General features: G+C 39.4%; 1 protein-coding gene across 2 annotated transcripts in view; it reads left to right on the plus strand.

Moving 5' to 3' along the window:
- Nucleotides 1-19,280, plus strand: part of POLA1 (DNA polymerase alpha 1, catalytic subunit) — a 289,862-nt gene that overhangs the window by 147,120 nt on the left and 123,462 nt on the right. The gene's annotated exons all lie outside the window — the stretch shown is intronic.

The following is a 19,280-nucleotide window of genomic DNA, read 5'->3' on the forward strand; positions in this document are numbered from 1 at the left end:
GAGGGAACACAAGCAGGGGGAGTGGGAGAGGGAGAAGCAGGCTTCCCGCGGAGCAGGGAGCCCGATGCGGGGCTCGATCCCAGGACCCTGGGATCATGACCTGAGCCGAAGGTAGATGCTTAACGACTGAGCCACCCAGGCGCCCCAATGAGCGGTATTTTAAGTACTGAATTTTTGCTTTAAGGAAAAATGAGAATATAATCAGGAAATATTTTAGTTTGTTGTTACCTAAGTAAGACTAAATTAAGTGGTCACTCAGGTCTTTGGCCAGAGGAGAAAAAAATCAGTATTGCCTGTCTTTGGCGAGAAGAGCCATAACGTCAGGTGTGGTGATTTTAATAACTCCCCACTAGCTAAGACTTTACGTTTCTGTGGTTAATCTAAACCATTTCATAGCTGTGTTGTCCAAGGAAATAAAAATAAACATTTTTTAAAAGATTTATTTATTTATTTTGAGAGAGAGAGAGAGAATACAAGTGGGAGGGGCAGAGGGAGAGGAGAGAGCCTATGGAGCAGATACCACCCCCCACCCCCACCCACCCCCTATGAGCCCAGAGCCTGACACAGGGCTCAATATTACGACTCTGAGATCAAGACCTGAGCCAGTTGGACACTTAACCGACTGTACCACCCAGGCGTCCCTAAACATTTTTAAACTTTAAATGCAACTTGTCATTTTAAAGAGAATGTCTCATTTTTATAAGTATATACTAAAAGTGCTAGAACAGTGAGTGAGCTGTCTGCGTTAGAAAGAAGGCTTTTTTCAAAGTATTGGTTTTGGTTTTAACATATTTCATAGGGGGTGAGTTTTTTTCTTCAAAACTTAAAATTGAAAAAACCACATACTTCCCACTTGATTTTTCTTAGTGTTTATGTCATTTGTCATCTAAACAAAATTTCTATTATGTGAAAGCTCAGTGTAACTTATTTAAAGAAGCTACATTGGCAAAGCATTTCCAAAAAATGCTCAGATTCTATTAGTTAAAACCCTTGACTTTGATCAGTATCATCCTTTAATATCTACTTATATTAGTTAACTTATATAATACAGCATTTTCTTCTTTAAAAATTCATATCATGAAATGAAAATCGATTATTAGATCATTAGGATGAGGAGTAGAAGCACAGAGTTTCAGTATTGTGATTTTGGAGTAGAATAATTTGTATTTGTCAAAAACACCCAAGTAGGTTTGTCTGAAGACATTTTAAAAATAATAATTATGACTACATTTTGGGAAATCTGAAACATTTTAGTGAATAATCCTGAGCTATGCTTAATGAACAGTTGGATTGGAATAAAGGTTATCTGTGGGTTCACATTCCGCAGTAGATGAAACGTTCAGCACATGTAATGTTAGGCCTTTATTTAGCATGAAGAGCCCAAATCAAAACTATTCAGCTCCTCACTTACAGCTCTCGTTGAGCAGAGCATGATTCTTGACTCTTGGGAAGAATTCTGAGTTTTCTTTCAGTGTTTAGTCTATCAAAATCTTTACCATGGAAAAGTTAATACTAGAAGAAACTCATCTCTTTCCTTCTGTAAGAAAGGACAATCTGTTTTGACTAAGTTGAGAATAGGCAGAAAAGGGATCTGTATAGTTAGAAATATGCTCTAACCGAAAGATTGATTTCTAACTGAATTGTATGTGGGTGGTGGTGGTGGTATGAGTATTTTTCAAGCTAAATAACCTACTTTTAGGCATCTAGACATTTAACCCAAGGTTTCCGTAGTATTTGCTTTAATTGTCTTGTCTACCAGCTATCTCAACAGCAAGTAACAGTTTTCCTCTTGTTAAGTGTGCAGTGGATTGATTTTTCTATAGGATTTCTAATTAAAGTACCAAAATAGCACTCCTGAAGTTGAAGACTGATATGACTGTCCTCAAAATTAGGAACCTATTTCTCTACTTGCTTATCTTAGTCATATGTAATTGGATGGGAGAGAAAGAAATCCATTTATTTGTTCTTTTTATGGCCCCATGCTGAACTAATGTCTCAGATATTCTCAAGATTAGAGCTTTTATACAGAATGCTCAAACACCTCTACATTCTACTTCACTGGTAGACTATTCTCTTTTCTCCTGTCCTCAGACTTAAAGGAACTTTTGCTGATAGAGGGATATGGCATTGAGTTTTTGGGGTTCTTTTTGTTATTATGCCTCAAGTGATAGTGATGACAGTTCAGTGTGATAGACCATAACGATGGCAATCCAGCTGGAGATTAATACATCACCTGTACTGGAGACCAAGGATATTGGTAATAAGTACTGAGGTAAAAGGACTGTTTTCTGAAGCTAATGACCAAAAGGGTTTCTTCCTATTTTACAAGTTAAACAGTACTGGGCATAAAAATTGTCCGTGGACTAAGAGCAAGAGACAATATTGTTTTTCATTTTAGTCTTAGTATCACTGCAAGGAAGTACACCCTACATTAAGAAAGGAAGGCATCTTCTTTATAAGGAGGGAAATTTAGGAAGACAGTGGAGGAGTATAGTACTTGACCTAACACTATAACCTGCCAAGGAACATAGTTGTAGATCACCAAGAAATCAGGTTGTCAAGAACAAAGGGACAGGAGTTTAGGTTAACAAAATATGCTTCTGAACCACTTTTTAAAAAAATACATCATATACCCTGTTAGTTTCTGTCATGAATAAAATAGTGCTGATCGAATAAACGTGGTGTACCAAACATTAAAAATTCTGCATATCTGAGAATCTATATCATATAATGTTTTTATACTGGGTCCTTCCATAGGAGAGACTTTCTCTCTCTCACCATATAGCAGTGATTGTATCCCTTGAATTCGCATTTCCTAGAACATTTACATTTCAGTGTACATAGAAATACAAAAGGCATCGAGCAAGAAAATATATTAATTGCTTTAGGAGGAACAACAACTCTAATACTTTATCCAAGACTTGATGGAAGCATTGAAAGACTTGGAGATATCACAGAAAGCTCTAATTCAAAGTTCATTTTGTGCCCTGGTCCTTGTTGGTTCCCCTATACAAAGTTAAAATTGAACTGTATTTTTTGAAAATCATAAAAAGCCCATGTAAAGACTGTATCTCTAAGCTTTGAAGGATGTTTTTGAAAGACTCAATTTTACAGTGAAAAATTGATATGTGTTTCTTCTCCCCTTAAATTCTGCTCCAGAAGAGCAAATAGACACACACACACACACACACACACACACACACACACACAAAGGGAGAGAAACACTAGCTAATCTAAATTGGGAAATGAAGAGGGCTTTTTTTAAGCATGAAAATTTCATCATCTTGTCAGCTGGCAGAATGCCTGCTGTGTGGATTCACAAAGGCTAAGAATTACACTTTCATGAAATTTTCCTCACTAACTGCCCTGGTTAATTTGAAAGATAACCCACTGTTCTAATTCATTCCTCAATTGGGCGGTGCAGGTTTTATCTTTGATCTGACAAAGCATTTGTGTTAATCGTTTTGGCCCTCCACTAGACACTCTTGGGATTGTGCTTTTACAATAAATGTGTCTGTGATAGCTCTTTAGTCTATTATACTTACAATAGATCCATAGAACTGGTAATTAATTCTCCACTGCTTTGGAAATGGGAAGAATAGGTGTAGCTCTGTCAAGTACTGCTGGGAAGTTTGTTTAGCTGGTTCATTTTTGAAGTGTTCCCCTCAGCCGTCCACGAAGCAGCCACCGAAGAGAGTCTGAGACTGAGTTGCTGTCTACCCCGAAGACTTGCTGATAAATGGAAACTTTGACCCCTCTTGGTACCTGGGAGGGGTATAGTGAGTCATATACTTTCATCGCAAGTACTTTTAGTTATAATATACATTGAACCCTCATTTTAATACTTACAGAGCCATTTCATTCTAAAGGTGGGTGGTCAACTAAAATATACTCCTAAATTCTCACTGATGACTTATGCAGGTTTTAGAGTTCTGGTGGGACAAAACGTATCCCTCACGAGCCTTCGAGTCTTTCAGGCCATTACTTACATACAGCTCTTCACTATGGTTTTTTAACAGATGTTGCTGGCCCTCCATCTTGAAACTTAACTTTGGACAACTAGTCAGTGCCATGCATATGATAACTGTCGATTAGTTGCTTAGACCAGAAAGTGGTGGTTGAATCCCTTAGAAACTTGCTGTTGGTTTTACAATTGCAGAATTTTCCTGAAGTAAGCTTTCTGAGGACAGGGGCTATGTTTTCTTCTGTGGCTCATCTGTGATCTCTGCCACAGCCCGTTGCTCTCAGTAGTGTGTGTATTCTAATGGTTAGTAGCCAAAGGAACCAACAAATGAAGGTTACAGTATCATGTGTTTTCTTTAAATTCTTTTCTTACACTGCTGTCATAACTGGCAGAAGGTCTATCAGTAGTATACGAGATTCTCAGATTAGCACAAAATTCCACAGAATTTTAAGGTCATGAAGGCATTGACAGAGTACTTTGTTACTCTCTTCCATATTTTACGTCACTGATTACTGTTGATTTCATTATACGCCAAGCTCCAACTTCATAGCTTCAATTTGTTTTCTCCCCAAACACTGTATCAGGCAAAGAGGCATTGACCAGAAATATTTTTATCATGATTCAAAATCCCCTTGTGCAGGAAAGTACTCCTCTTCCTGATACCAGTCTCTTGGATGCCTCGCTGTAATTCTTCTCTCACTCATACTCTTTCCCTGTTTTTTTCTCTTTTACTCCTTAGTATATTAATTGTGGCATAAGCCACATTTAAAAAATCTCTTTTGGACCCACTTTTTTGAGGAATTCCAAAAATAGCCTTCAGTGTCAGCTGCCTCATGACGCAGAGACTTTATTAGGCTCACATGTGTAAGCACCTAGTAGAGAGGGGAGCATTTGGCCAATGATGCTGAGCCTCAGCGTGGTGGCTGGGAGTCCCTCTGGAGGATGCCACACATCCGGGAAGTGGAGTGGGATGTTTTATAGTATGTGAAGAGTCCATGGTAAATTTGGGTTTTTTTAATCTTTGCAAATAAATAAAAGCCTCTTCATTTTGGAATGGATATGCATTCCTTGAAGACAAAATTAATAACAACCACCAAAAATAGCGTTAAGGCAGAGATTGAATTGGAGGTACCTTTTATTAAAAGTGCAGGGAGGGCTTGGTGAAATATTGGTTAAAGTATTTGCTCCACCAGAATACATACTCATTTGGCATCACAGACAACAGAATTCATGGTGTCCAGCTGTGCTTGATGGAGAAGCGTTTCTTGAGGAAAACACAGAATGGATTAATTAATAAATCTGAGACATGAGAGAGGAAGCAGCCCCCTCCCCCCCCCCCCCCCCCGTGTACATCACCAACAGGGCTACTCCTCATTGTTCTTGCCTTTCCTTTTTCACGTGCGGCGCTATGTCATGACAGAGCTGTATGGTGCAGGTGGGTCTGAGGGTTGTAGTGCCGTGCGGTGATGTTCAGTAACGCTCTCCTGTTCCGCTGCAAAGATCTGGTGTTCAGTAACCCTCAAAATTTCTCATTTCTTACCTGTGGTGATGCGGGCTGATAGTTTTTAGGTTAGAGCTTGCAATATGCAGCAGTGTCACAGGTACATTAGTTCAAATAGTTTAAACTCTCAGCGCTACTGGAATTATTGTTTATTTCCTTGCCTCTGCATTTATATTTAGAACATTTAAAAAGAATAAATTGGGTTTCTTTTTTGTAAAGACTCTTAACAGCATAATTACAAGTGGTACAGAAGGCACGCAAAGAAGCAGTAGATCTCCACCCCGTTCATTCAGCATCACAGGCAGCACAATCCATGCTGCCCAGCAATGCTCGAAGAAGGATATTTCTGTAGGAATCCATAGAACTCATCCTAAATCTCATTACAACAAAACAAAAAGAACATAATGAGAATTAGTTTTTCTTTTTGCTCCACACCATTTGACAAGGAAGCTGAGCATAAATTTACATCATGGACACCCCTCACATTTTTTAAATGTGGTATTCTAATACCCAGGCCCATTGGTGGCTTTTGTTAGTGAATGGCTCTTTTTCTTCAGTACGAATATCAAGCAAGCTGATTTTGAGTCAGGTATACCATTGTGCTATGATGCCATGGTGTGTTCTCACAGAAAAACTAAGAAATGGGATTTGGTGGTGGTTGGAGTAGAATGTCATTGTAAGTAAATTTATTATACAAATCGGAGTGAATAACTGGTCAAATATAGTCCCCTAAAACACCCCAAAAGCAGCTTATTAAGGTATGAATATTATAAAGGAGTTCTAATAAGTAAATTGGATCAGATATAGCCTTATATGCCACCTGACTTTCATTCTTCCTAGAATAACCATTAACCTGTACTTTCTAGTTATCACAACACCTCTTTGTCTTTGAGTTCATTTTATCTTAACTTTACGGTGTGGACCCTGTTTGGGAGGGCTTAGAACCAGAGTATAATCTAGAGAAACTAACAAGGGACCCACACCAAATTCTGAGGTGCTCTGACTGCCGGGAACAGTGGTGTCTATTTAAGGACTGACCCTGAAGCTGCCTGCACAGTAGGAGCTCACGCCACAGCCTCTCCCTTTCCCATGTCCTTCCCTGCGTTTGCATATTTTCCCTCCTGAGTTTTTTGGCAAAAGTAGAGGCAGTCATAGCCATGGCCCTTGCCCGTCCAATCGTATGTTCTGAAAGCTTAGCACATGGTTCTGTCAGTTTTCAGACTATCCACTGCTAGCCTCACAGTAGACTGTGAGGTTTATATTCAAACACCGAGGTCATAGTTCCTTTGTAGTTGCTTGCCTGTCCTGTAACTTGGGCTAGTTACTGGACTTCTCCAAGCCACAGTTTTGTTAGCTTATAAAGTGATGATACATGGTACCTGCTGCATAAGGTCATAGTGAAGACTATCTGTGATAATGCATTTAAAGTACTTAGAAAGTGCCTGGAGTGTGCATTATTAATGCTAGTTACTCCACACTGAGATACTGTTCCTGCGTGTGGTCAGAAGCTTTCATCGTCTCGCTGCTCTCTCTCTCCCATCCAGTCAGCACGATTCCACATCATGCTTCTTCTTGGCCCTCCCTGCAGTTTGCCAGTATGGGAGTTCCCTTCTCAGTGTTGGTGAGTTGGGTCCAAATGTCAGCCTTAGGAAAGGACACTGGTAAGGGCAGCTTGAGGAAGTGACTAAAAGCAAGGAAAGGACACTAGGCCCTGACTTATTGGAGGCCCAGCACCGTATTATGCCTAACCTGATAGATGCTCAGCAAAATACTGTTGAATGGGTTCATGATATTCGGAGAGATTGGTGCTATCAAGTGACTCTCCTGGGTCACAAATAGCATCAGGCCCGTGACTGTACTTGGGGACCCTAATCCAGAATTCTGCCCACCATATATGGTAAGCCATCCGTTCATGAGTAAGAGGTTGCTCGCCATCTTCACTGCAGTCACCCTTTCAGGAGGAGGCCTCACAGGCCCCAGGCAGTAGCTTTGCCAGGTAGGCCAGGCCACAGGGCTGACTGGAGCAGGAATCCAGAAAGCTAATTATAGCCCCCCAGCAAAGGGCTAGCCCAGCAGCTGAAGGGAAACCTGGGGTTTCAGCAACTTCTGATACGGTTCGCCTCCTCTGAAGGGAAAATTGGAGGTTTTTTGAAATGCTGAGGAGATGCCATAGGAGTTGTCAAATACCTGAAAACAAGCGGGTAAAAACAGCAAACTGCTTGTGCCGAAACAGTAGAATTCCTTTCTTCAGTTTGATTTCTCTAACCTCGTGTATTTAGGAAAAACTCAACTTGAAGTCTAACTCCAGTCATCTAGAGCTACTGTCTTGTAGTAGAGTAAGAAATTGAACCAGAACAGATTTCATTTAACCTTTCAAAAGTGAGATTTTCACACCGTTGACCTTTTGGACTTCAAGGAGCAAAACAGAACTACCCGCTCTCTGCTGCACATGTAAACGAGAGAGGGAGGAGAGCGCCTCAGACAATGGCTGTCTCTCATGTTTGGTTCGCCTAGAAGGCATACATTACAGTTCACATGTGGAAATGGGCCCTTTGCAGATAGTTAAAGATATGAATTTCCAGATCATCCTGTCTGGCTTAGTCTTGTGTTAAAAGGGGTAACTGTGTAACTATTCAGGAGGGAATGAATTTAGCTACCTTTCAGAGACACCATAGAAAATTCTCAAAGCCTGGATTCTGAAAAGTAATACTACTAGTAAAAACTAGAGCGCTGGTATTTTCTAATTGATTGGTGTTGGTTTGTTCGGTGCTTGTTGTAAGTCAGGGGTGGCTTTACCTTATGCTCACACCAAAACCTATAATGTATTGCTCTCAGCTTGGTTTTGAAAAGCAGTATATAACTTTTTGTCCTGTTCAAAACTCATCTGACTCTTGGCACTCCCTCAATTTTTTTTTTTTTTTTTTTTGCTCTGCTGCAGTGTATTGTAACTCTTAGGGTGGGTGGTTTTGTGGAGTACATTATCCTGCTTGTTTGCTGAAAGGTCCCTGGCCTCATTCACACTGCACAAGTGCTCAGGCTCCTTGGCTGTTTGAGAAGCTCTTCATTGCTGGGAACCTAAATGATTTGCTAGCCCACCTCTCAGGAGCTCTTGGCCAGGGTAGCACACCATCAGTCTCCATCCACCAGCAAAGAATGTCCAAGAATCGTGCCAGGAAAGTAACCAAAACTGCCCAGGATTTCTGTCCACATGTATAGTAAGGGTTTAGAAACCATGTGGATGAAGTCACAGGTAGTCTTTGGAGGATAATTTCTCTCATCTACAGCTTTCCATCTAGTGATGTTCAAGAGTCACTCCTTTTAGGTGTCGATCAGCAAAGATAGATCAAAGGAGAACCTAGATTCAGGAAAGGCGTGCTTAAAACTTCACGGCAAATTATTTTAAATTAAAATGGACACAGTTACAAAGTTAGTAGCTCATCTATAACAGTGAACCTATTATATAACATTTATGAAAAATAACTATATTACAAAGCAAGTAATTTAGTAAGAACAGTAGCATTGTTTTTACATTTTTTTGCAAATCTCTTCAATGTGTGGCTTAGAAATCAGCTGGATTCTGGTATCTGCTTCTGCATCCAATTTATTGTGATAATGTTATTTTGTTGGAAGCATATGAAGAAAATTTGGCTTAACACAGGTGTGTATTTGGAAAAGGTAGAAGTATTTTAATAGCCTTTTCTTTTAATAGTGAGTATTCTTTTTTGTCCCTACACCAAACCTTGTAATGTGGTAGTTTCTTAAAGATTGTTTTCAATGTGGAATCTGAAACCATACCAATAAACTTTTTGAACCGTGGTACTTAAAAATCCGTTATCTTGAATGGTATATGGTATATAACACTATATTTCTTTTTCCCAAGTATTCAGCAATGAGCTATATTAGTTTTTTGGGTGGGTGGTGTTGGTTCATTTTGAAAATTTATTTTTAAATTTACATGCAGTAGAATTCACTCTTTCGTGTACAGTTCTGAGTGTTGACAAATGCAGAATCATGTAACTGCTTCCACGATTGACATAGAGAACACTTCCATCACTCACACCCCCTTTCCATAATTCCCTTGTGCTACTTCTTTTGAGTTACACTTTTAAAATCAATTCATTTGGATGGCTGATCTCATCTGTCTTGTCTTGATTGTACCACTTTTGCTTGCAAAGCGTCATATTTTCTGGCCTTATCTTCCATCTGGGAATATGTTGTCACCATAGTGAATGTGTTGCCATTCCCAGAGATGGTGCAAAATGAAATTTTGTCATGTGTGTTTCTTTGCTTAGCTAGGAGTGGATAGGTACTTGATCTGTGAATATAAAATGAAATTCTAAGGGCAGTTCCCACAACAAACATTGGAGAAAAATTCTGACATTTCCGTTGGAACTTTGTCACAAGAGAAATTTTAACTGTGAGGATTTGAGAAAAAAAAAACAAAGTGATATCTTTAATTCATTACTTTCTTGCAATGGGTCATGAAGACAGCATGAGCAGCAGTTCCAAGTAATTATGTTCACTGTTCCAGCTTTCTAGAAACTAGAGCTAGGTATTGAGCCACTTAAAAGGATCACTTAACTTTCCTATATTCAAATATGCATCCATTTTTTTTTCAAATATGCATCCATTTTAACCTACCCATGTCTACAGCAGAGTTTGTCATTTTACAAATTCTAGCACATTGTATAGATTCCTGTAACCACCACCACAGTCAGGGTACAAAAGAATTCCATTGCCCCCCCTAAAACTACCTCTTGCTATCCTTTTCTAGTCACCTTTTTTTTTTTAAGATTTTATTTATTTATTTGAGAGAGAGCATGAGAGTGGGGAGGGTCAGAGGGAGAAGCAGGCTTCCTGCTGAGCAGGGAGCCCGATGTGGGACTTGATCCCGGGGCTCTGGGATCATGACCTGAGCCGAAGGCAGTCGCTTAACCAACTGAGCCACCCGGGCGCCCTCTAGTCACCTTTCTTACCACCCCTAAGTCTGGCACCACATATCTGTTCTCATCGCTATAGTTCTGTTTTTTCAAGAAGGCCATAGAGATGGGAATTCTCTGGTACACAGCCTTCGAGACTGTTTTCCTTCAATTGGTTTGTTCCTTTTATTGCTAAATATTAGGCCACTGTGTGTATCAGTTTGTTTGACCCATTCACCCATTGAAAGGTGTTTCCAGAATCAAGTACGTGCATCTTAGATATCTTGATGTTGCCCTAGACATTTAAAAATTCTAAAATTGTCAGGGCCCCTGGATGGCACAGTTGGTTAAACGTCTGACTCTTGGTTTCAGCTCAGGTCGTTATCTCAGGGTCTGGAGATTTGAGCTCTGCGCTGAGCTCCACCCTGAGTGGGGAGTCTGCTTAGGATTCTTTCTCCCTTTGTCCCTCTCCCTGCTCTCTTGAATAAATAAATAAATAAATCTCTTTAAAATTTTTTTAGGGCGCCTGGGTGGCTCAGTTGGTTAAGCGACTGCCTTCGGCTCAGGTCATGATCCTGGAGTCCCTGGATCGAGTCCCGCATCAGGCTCCCTGCTCGGCAGGGAGCCTGCTTCTCCCTATGACCCTCACCCCTCTCATGTGCTCTCTCTCTCTCTCTCTCATTCTCTCTGTCTCAAATAAATAAATAAAAATCTTTAAAAAAAAAATAAATAAAATTTTTTTAAATTTTCTTTTAAAACCAAAGGAACCTTTTAAGACAGGTGAAGCATTCAGAATTGAGAATGGTGTATTTGGAACTTTTCTTTCTTCCTTTCTTTCTTTCTTTCTTTTTTTTTTAAAGATTTTATTTATTTTTAAGTAATCTCTATACCCAACTTGGGGCTCAAACTCACAACTCCAAGATCAAGAGTCGCATGCTCCAGGCAGGCACCTCCATTTCTTTTTTATTATATACTTGTCTCTGGATTAAGCAAAGACAGTGGATCTCAGCCTTGACTGCTCATTAGAATCACCTGGGTGTATTTTGAAAAGAGTGCCTGATGGTTTAGCCCACTTTGGAACATTAGATTAGAATTGCTGAAGGTGGGCAAGGACACTGGTGTTTTTAGAAGTTCCTCATGTGATTACTAAACTCTTCAAAAAACGCATGTTGGTAAACTCTAATGTAAGGTAATAATAACCATGAAGTATTTTAAGTGTGACTTCTGTATATGAAATATATGATTACTATTACATGTATGATTTCTGTATAGTCATAGTTTATATATGAAGATATGAAAATAAGAAAATAAAAAGTATGTATATATTTTCACACCTGTATCAAGTTAAATATGTTCTAGTGAGAAGGGAATTAAATTTCTAAAAATGAGTTCTAATGTGACCCCAAATAATTGTATTAAAGCAAAAAAACCCAAAACCCATAGTATCTTTAATATTTCCACATTTTTCATGAGAATTTACCATCCTTGTTAAGTCTTCAGGTATATCGCTGACACTTGACAAATGGCAGGTAATTAGCATTGCTCAACCTTGTCTCTTCTCTGTTGTGGATATGATTGTATAAACCTAGGCTTAGGAGTATTTGTGTATAGAAATGTCATCTTCCCTGTATCTCTTCTAGGAGACCTCCCGTATAATGATTTCATGACATCATCTGATCCTGCGTATGCTGAGGAATTATGTTCTTGACAACAATTTAAAGTGGATCTGTGATGTGCAGTCCTGTCACCACCCTCCCAGTCGTGACTGTGACTCACTATAGTCTCTTTTTGAGCAGCTCCAGCTTCCCATCTGTAGGAGGTGTAGAGTTTTTCCCAGGCCTAGCACTTCACAAGCCAGCCCAAAAGTCAAAATGGGCCAGGCAAGATGTTAGTTAAAGGGTACTGTGTGGTTATGTAGGGTGAACAAGTGTAGAGATCTAATGTGAGGTATGTGGCTATAGTTAGTAATATCGTGCCAAAGACTGGAAATTTGCTGAGTAGATTTCAGGTGTTCTAATCATACACACAAAAAGGTAACTATATCAGAAGATGTGTTAATTAGCTTGACTGTAGTCATCATTTCACTATGTATATCAAGTCATCATGTTGTATACCTTAGATATATACAATTTTTATTTTAAAAATTACAGTAAAATAAATGGGACAGCCCCTAGGCTGCATTTGCTAGTACTCCTTGTAGGAGGAATCAGATAACAGAAGTGGGATTCTGCAGCTTGCTCACTGTGTAGCAGCTTGAATGAAAATAGAATACTGTCTATCTTTTGAACTCTTTTGGGCTTTGGGTGGGGGGCGTTCCTGTGTGAACTTTGAAAATCTTGCAAACTGGTTTACTTAGCTGCATTCTGTAGGGCTGTCAGGACCCTCCTCCCTAAACACCATTTTTTCCTGGTCTCACCTACCAAAAATATTCAATGTGCTTTAAAAAAGGAGACAAATGATTTTAAAATGAGAGCATTTCATTATTTTAATATACATTTACATTACCCAGCACGTTGCAGTTTTCAGAGCACTTTCACAGCCTTCGTTGATATGTTTCTCAAGGTAATCTTTTGAGGTATACAGAGGGATATCCTCCAGTACATCCCAACTCACGGTACTAGAAGCCTGCAGGTTGCCCCCATTGGCTGACGAGGTATTGTGTGTTGCCTATTCCTCCATTCCCACTACTCGAATTCAGTTCTTAGTTATCTTGTCCTTAGCTCTCTAATTGATCTTCCTGTCTTGGTCTATTGCCCTATCAGTCCATTCTTCACAGTGTTCCCAGGATTACCTTTCCAGAAGAGGGTTAGTAATGTTACCTTTCAGCTTAAAAACCTTCAGTGGATTCTCATTTCTTGTAGATGAAAACCAAATTCATTAGTGTTGTCTTAGTCCCCAGGCTAGATTTTGCCCCTTCGTCTCCATCCTCACTGTCCACTGGAGGCCCTCTACCCTCTTCACAGGACAACTTGGTGTTCCTCAAAGATCCCACATGCTCTTCTCTCTCCCTGCCTTCACTCTTGCTATCTCCTCTGCCTAGAAACACACCCCACCACTCACACTGGCCCACTTTGTGAAATTCTCCTTACACCTTCAGTGGCACCGTCTCTGTGCCACCAGCCATCCGGGAAGACTGGCTTTCTCTTTCCTGTGTGCTCTGTAACCCTTTGTGCATACCTATTGCCAAGTTAAGCAGCTCTCTTCCCCATAGACTCTGAGCTCCTTGTGAACACAAGCTGTGCTGCGTAGGGCTGTGTTTTCTTCATGTCCCCAAAGCAGAGCATAGTGCCAGGGACATGGCAGACATGGGACTTGATTATTTGAATAAAGGAAGGACTTTGGGAACCTTCAGAAAGACTGTGGGTGCAGTGTTCATGTTTAATGTAGTAGCAAATTCTTATTTTTTATTAATAATGACTCTACGCCTAATGGACGATGTTTTCTGGAATGTCATCTTTAATCTCTCTCACTGTTTACATTTCAAACACCTTAGTAATCTCCAGAAGTTAAACTTACTCTTGCATCACACACACATAAAACATTTTCACTTTAAAAAATATCCCTGCCTCTTGAACCAAAAGTGTGGTGTTGATCTTTCCTTTTCTCTAATAGTACCCTTCCTGACCGCACCGCCCCCCGCCCCCCCCCCCCCAGACCATGATCAGGACATTGGATTCTTAGCAGCAGAGCTGGTTTTCAAACTCCTGTTTGTGTAGGTTCTCTTAACACTGGGCTCTCATGTCTTTTTCCTATTAACACCAGAACTAAATACCCAGACATACAGTTTTGAGAAGCCCTTAGCACTGGGTGTGTGTACACTTGTGCTTTTGTGTGCTCTTTTCCTATCTCCGGCATACACGTATGCACTCTTGCAGAAGAGTAATGGGGTCTAGTTGGCTTTTGCTTCCTGTTGGAGAGTCATTGTGTGCTCAGTGGTGCTGGTGACATACATGTTAGGGAAAATCAGTATAGGTAGGAAAGTGGCTGATGATAGAATGTGAAATCTGAACTTCTGGAGGGGGCCTCAAAAAAGTCCATCATATTCAACTTTAATAGATGACTTGAATTTGTGATACAGAATTAAATATTTTTGGACAACAGTTAATGCAGTATCTCCTTTCCATTCTAAAGTTGGTAGTAAAAGCAACTCTGCAGGAATAAGCTAGAGCAAGGAAACGGACATGAGTTTAGATGACATTTTTTGTCAGGTCATCACTACCAATTGACAGAACAGTTATACTTTTTGTACCATCCCCCCCCCCTTTTTTTTAACAGGTAGAGCAAAGTGCAATTGGCAACACTTGGAACCTTGCAAAAGACAAGCAACCAAACAGATAATAAACCCTAAAGAATAGGGAGTCACCCAAGGCACACACTGCGTAGTAGCTTTGTATAAGCACCATCATACTCCTAGGGCAGTGGTCCCCTCCATTTCAAAATCCTATGGAAGTACTCTCTCTGCACATTATTTCTGTTGAAGCCAAGAGTCCGAGAAATAGCTTTTGTATTAGGCTTTAAATTCAAAGTTGTTTTATCATATTAAATTGCCAGGGCCAGGTCTTCTTGACACGAGACCCCAGGGCGCCTGTTGCAGTGCCATGGACTCAGCAGGCGCTTAGCTTTATGGGAAGTCACACACACACTAGCAGCATATGCATTCCCATTTCTGTGTTGATAAATATGTGGATTGTAAGAACAACTCATATTCTAAACGCATGCCTTACCTGGTTTTTTGGTGATCTTTCAGGTGGTTTCAGGCCATCATTACAGAAGTTAATGCTTGACATCCATCACGATGTTTGTTTTATAGGAAGAAAACTTGGACTGTAGGGAAGAAACAAAGTAGGTTTTGGTAATGTTATGGGAAGCAGATGCATGTTTTGGAAGTTTGGGGGACCTCTGTTGAATTGATAAGTAAGGCGCTTATGATGTCTAATTGTTGCCTATCCAGAGAATCTGCTTCAAGCCACATTTGGAGCTGTACAGATGATAGCATAATGTTTGTGAAAACAGGTTCTAAGCAATCCTTATTTCTTTTTCAGCTGTGGAGCTAAATGTCCATAGCAAACATTATATAAAATACATAGCTGCATCTTTATGTATATTTTCATAAGATTTGATTTTTCATGTAAGAGGTTTTAAAAATCTGATAATGCTTGGTTACACACACACTTTTTTAAAAAGTCGGGAATCATCCCTTTTCTTCTCTAGTAGACAATCAAAATAAGCAGTTTGAAGAGATGGTTTTAAGACAGCAAAATTGTTGTATCTTCTGCTGTGTAAAAGAAGTACTGTACCTTGGACCAGAAAACGTGTATTAGCGATGGTTCGGTTAGTGACTGCAAAAGCAAAACAAAATACTGTAGTATAAACTACAGTTCCACCTGACAGCATGTTCGGCTAGTGCTGGCCATCAGGACTGAGGGAGCAGGTAGTGCTGAAATGTGTTCTGCTGCTTTCATGAAAATACGTTAATAATGAAATCTTATGGTGCTTTGTTTCTCATTTATTGCTAGTAGGGAGAGATTTGATCAGGTTTTGTTGTTGATGTTTGTTTTTTAGACAGAGTAGGGGTGGAATGTTTATCATAAACCCATCCCCCCAAAAGTTGCTTATTTCTCATCTTCAAAACTTCTACCTACAATGGAATAAAGCTTTGTGGAATAAAGCTGCATTATTGTTTGTTTTGGATGTAGAAGTTGATCAGCGCATTGCTTTTTAATGTGAAATTATAGTGTAATGAGTTAAATGGTAAACTTACTTGCACAGGGATATTTTCTTTCCTCTGTTAGGGTTAATCTTTAAACAGTCTCTATGTTCAGAAAAAAGATACTGTTAAAGACTCCAGATTGCAAAAGCAGTGCCACTTCTTCTGAGAGCTTTGGGGCAATCCTCTGATGTGTAATTGCTTTTACATCAGTCACAAGAGAGAGACAAGAATGCGCTTTCCTTGAACTTAACAGTTTGGGCAATTTTCTATAATCCAGTAAATACAAATTGTAGCTTGATTATTCATCTACGTCTGTCAAGCAAATTTTAATGGATGAATGAATGAGTCAAATCTATGCATGGAAATATACAAATGTGCAAAATATGGGTCTAATTACCAGGCTGCTGAATTTACACAAGGTCAGGTAAACAAGGCACCAGTGTAATGATTATTAATTGTTAATAATGCCTTTGGGAAAACATTCACATTTTCCTTCTGAATACCTAACAGTTTGCCTCTCTAGTCATTTCAACTCTGAAAATTTTAGCTGGTCTAAAAACACAAAAATATTTTTGCCCTATTTTTATCCTTTCCCTATAATTGCCTTTTTCTAATTCTTTTAGAATAACAAGTAAAATATAATACATTTTTCAGGACCCTGTGGAAAGTCACAGTTGAATACGTTGGTGAGAGAATTAAGGTGGTGGTGGTGGGGTAACTCACACAGCAGAATGAAATAGCAGCTTTCTTTTGTCTTCATTGAAGGGATGAGCATGCCCCCCCATCCTCCACCCTCTTCTCAAACATAATCGACATTCTAAAACACAAAACCAAGGTGGTAATAAAGGAAAGAAAATCAAAGCAGGCTTTTTTCCCCTCTATTTACCATAGTAAGTCAACATTTGACTCTGTCTTGATATTCTATGAAATGAATGTTGGAAAAAGAATAATATCAATGAGTAGTTTCCCATCGAAATGCCCAAGGGCCGAAATAATTGAGGGAGTACTTGCCGAGGTTTTTCTTAGTTCAGTAACTCTTGATCACTCTGCAGTTTTGTAGCTGTGCTATCATTAAGGGCTCTCCATGTCTGGAAGGACACCCCCCTCTTCCAGCTTTAATCCAAAAGTCATAAATTGTAGAACTAACATGTCGTCTGCAGGTCACCCAGGCGAAAACACTGCATCTTGAGAGATCTATCTTTCTGCCACTGTGCTTTGAAATCTTTTGAATATTTTGCATTAATGGGACTGCTGCAGTGTCTTGCTGGGCCATCTTCTCATCCTCACAGGCTCGACATTCAGGAGTTTTTCCCTGTGGCTGATCTAAACGTTCTTCTCTCTGTTCTAGGCCTCACTGCCTGCTATACACCGGTGTTGCACATTCAGTGAATGCAAGCACCTTCCTGTGTTTTCTTTTGAATATTTGTAAATAGGACTCATATCTCTTTTTTATTTCTTTAAGCTCTGTACTTGAGGACTCATATCATTTCTTCAGAATTTTCAACTTTCATATGTGTTTTTCTGGAACTCTGTATTTTTTAATCACGGTTGTCTTCTGTGGGTTAGATAATACTGCCTATAAGCCAAATAGATTTGGGCCATTTTTTGACCTTAGCCCTCTCCTCTTTTATAGTCCACCCTAGAATATAATAGACATGCTTTATACACATTCATACACACTCATGGTGGGTGCTCCTGTGGTTTAATTATGTCTATGTAAAATTATGGCCCAACTCTTTATCCTGGTATTTGAGACATTATATAATCCAGCCTTTGCTGTCCCATCCCTTGACACTGTCCAAATCATTATTCCTCCAGACAGACCCTCTTGTTTTTTCACAACTGCCAGGATTGTCCTCACCCACTTGCTATCTCTATCTGTCTCCTCAACCTTCAAGACCCAAGCCCATCTCAGTTGTGGGAAGCCTTTTGTTGACATTACAACTGTGGAACGTTTGTTTTTCCTTTGAATTCCTAGAGAACTTCAAATGTGTAACTTTTCTCCCACGATTTCTTTAATATAGTCTCTTGTAGTTATATTCTTTCATTTGACAAATAATTTTGTTCCCTCTAAGATTGTAGACTTCCAGAGAGCAGAAGAAAGAAGAAAGGCTAGTATTTTTTTTAGCTGACAGACACTTTGCTAAACACTTTTTTGCATACATGGTATTATTTAATTATTGTAGCAACCCTGTAAGGTGGTGATATTTTTTCCATCTTTACAGATAAAGCTGAATCTTGTAGTAAGAAGCTCAGCCCGTGTTAGAAGGATAACACACTGTAGAGTTGGGATTTAAATTTGGGCCTCTTTGATTAAAAACCCACACACTATTTTCAGGAAGCTTCTTCCATGTAAGAGTGACAGTTTGCATTCCACTCTATCAAGTTACTAGAAAATTCAGAGAACAAAATAGGTGTTCAGTAAATGATTAAATTTATCACTATGGAAGTCTTAATTGCCTCAGTTGCATTTCTTTTACCCATCTGCTAATGGTAATGTGAATTAGCAATAAAATAGCCAAAGCTTTAGGAAGGGCCCTCTGTATGCTCAGCAATGGCTGATACATGAAAGGTTGACAATTGTACTCCCACATAAGACTGTTGACTTGAGACAAATTCTTTTTTTTGTTTGTCTGTTTTTAAGCTTTTCTCTTGTTGATCCCAACATTCATTGGTATTGTTAAATGTCACTCTTCTCATTTACTATTTGCATTTCATTTTCAGAAAGTAAATCTCATTGTAGTAGCATGAATAATTTATGCTTCTGTCAAGGAACTATTAAAACACCAGAGGTTGAAAAATATGCACATTCTAAAATTTGTATAAAAACTAAGGAATATTTTCATCTCCCCCCCCCCCCCCCCCGCCCCCAAGTGTTTACCCCAGTAGTAAACCTAGGCACTTACTGAAAAGCCATGGTCTCACAGACTTCAACTTAGGACCCTTTGCAGAGTTGTAATTATATTTACAGATAAAGAAAACTTGCCATTTTATTTTTAATAGAAAATAGGCTTTTGTATTTTTGGGGGGCTGTTTACCTTTTTATTTAAAGCAGGGAATTTTTTATGAGGTATATTTATTGTTGAAGAATTAGTAGTTATGAGGATCAGGAAGGAAGATAGCTCAACCTGAGAATGAGCAGAATTTCAATTTCATGAACACAGGCAATGTGACTGAGCTTTGGGG

This window comes from Phoca vitulina, unplaced genomic scaffold (genome assembly GCF_004348235.1).
Source record: "Phoca vitulina isolate PV1807 unplaced genomic scaffold, GSC_HSeal_1.0 scaffold55, whole genome shotgun sequence".
NCBI lineage: Eukaryota > Metazoa > Chordata > Mammalia > Carnivora > Phocidae > Phoca > Phoca vitulina.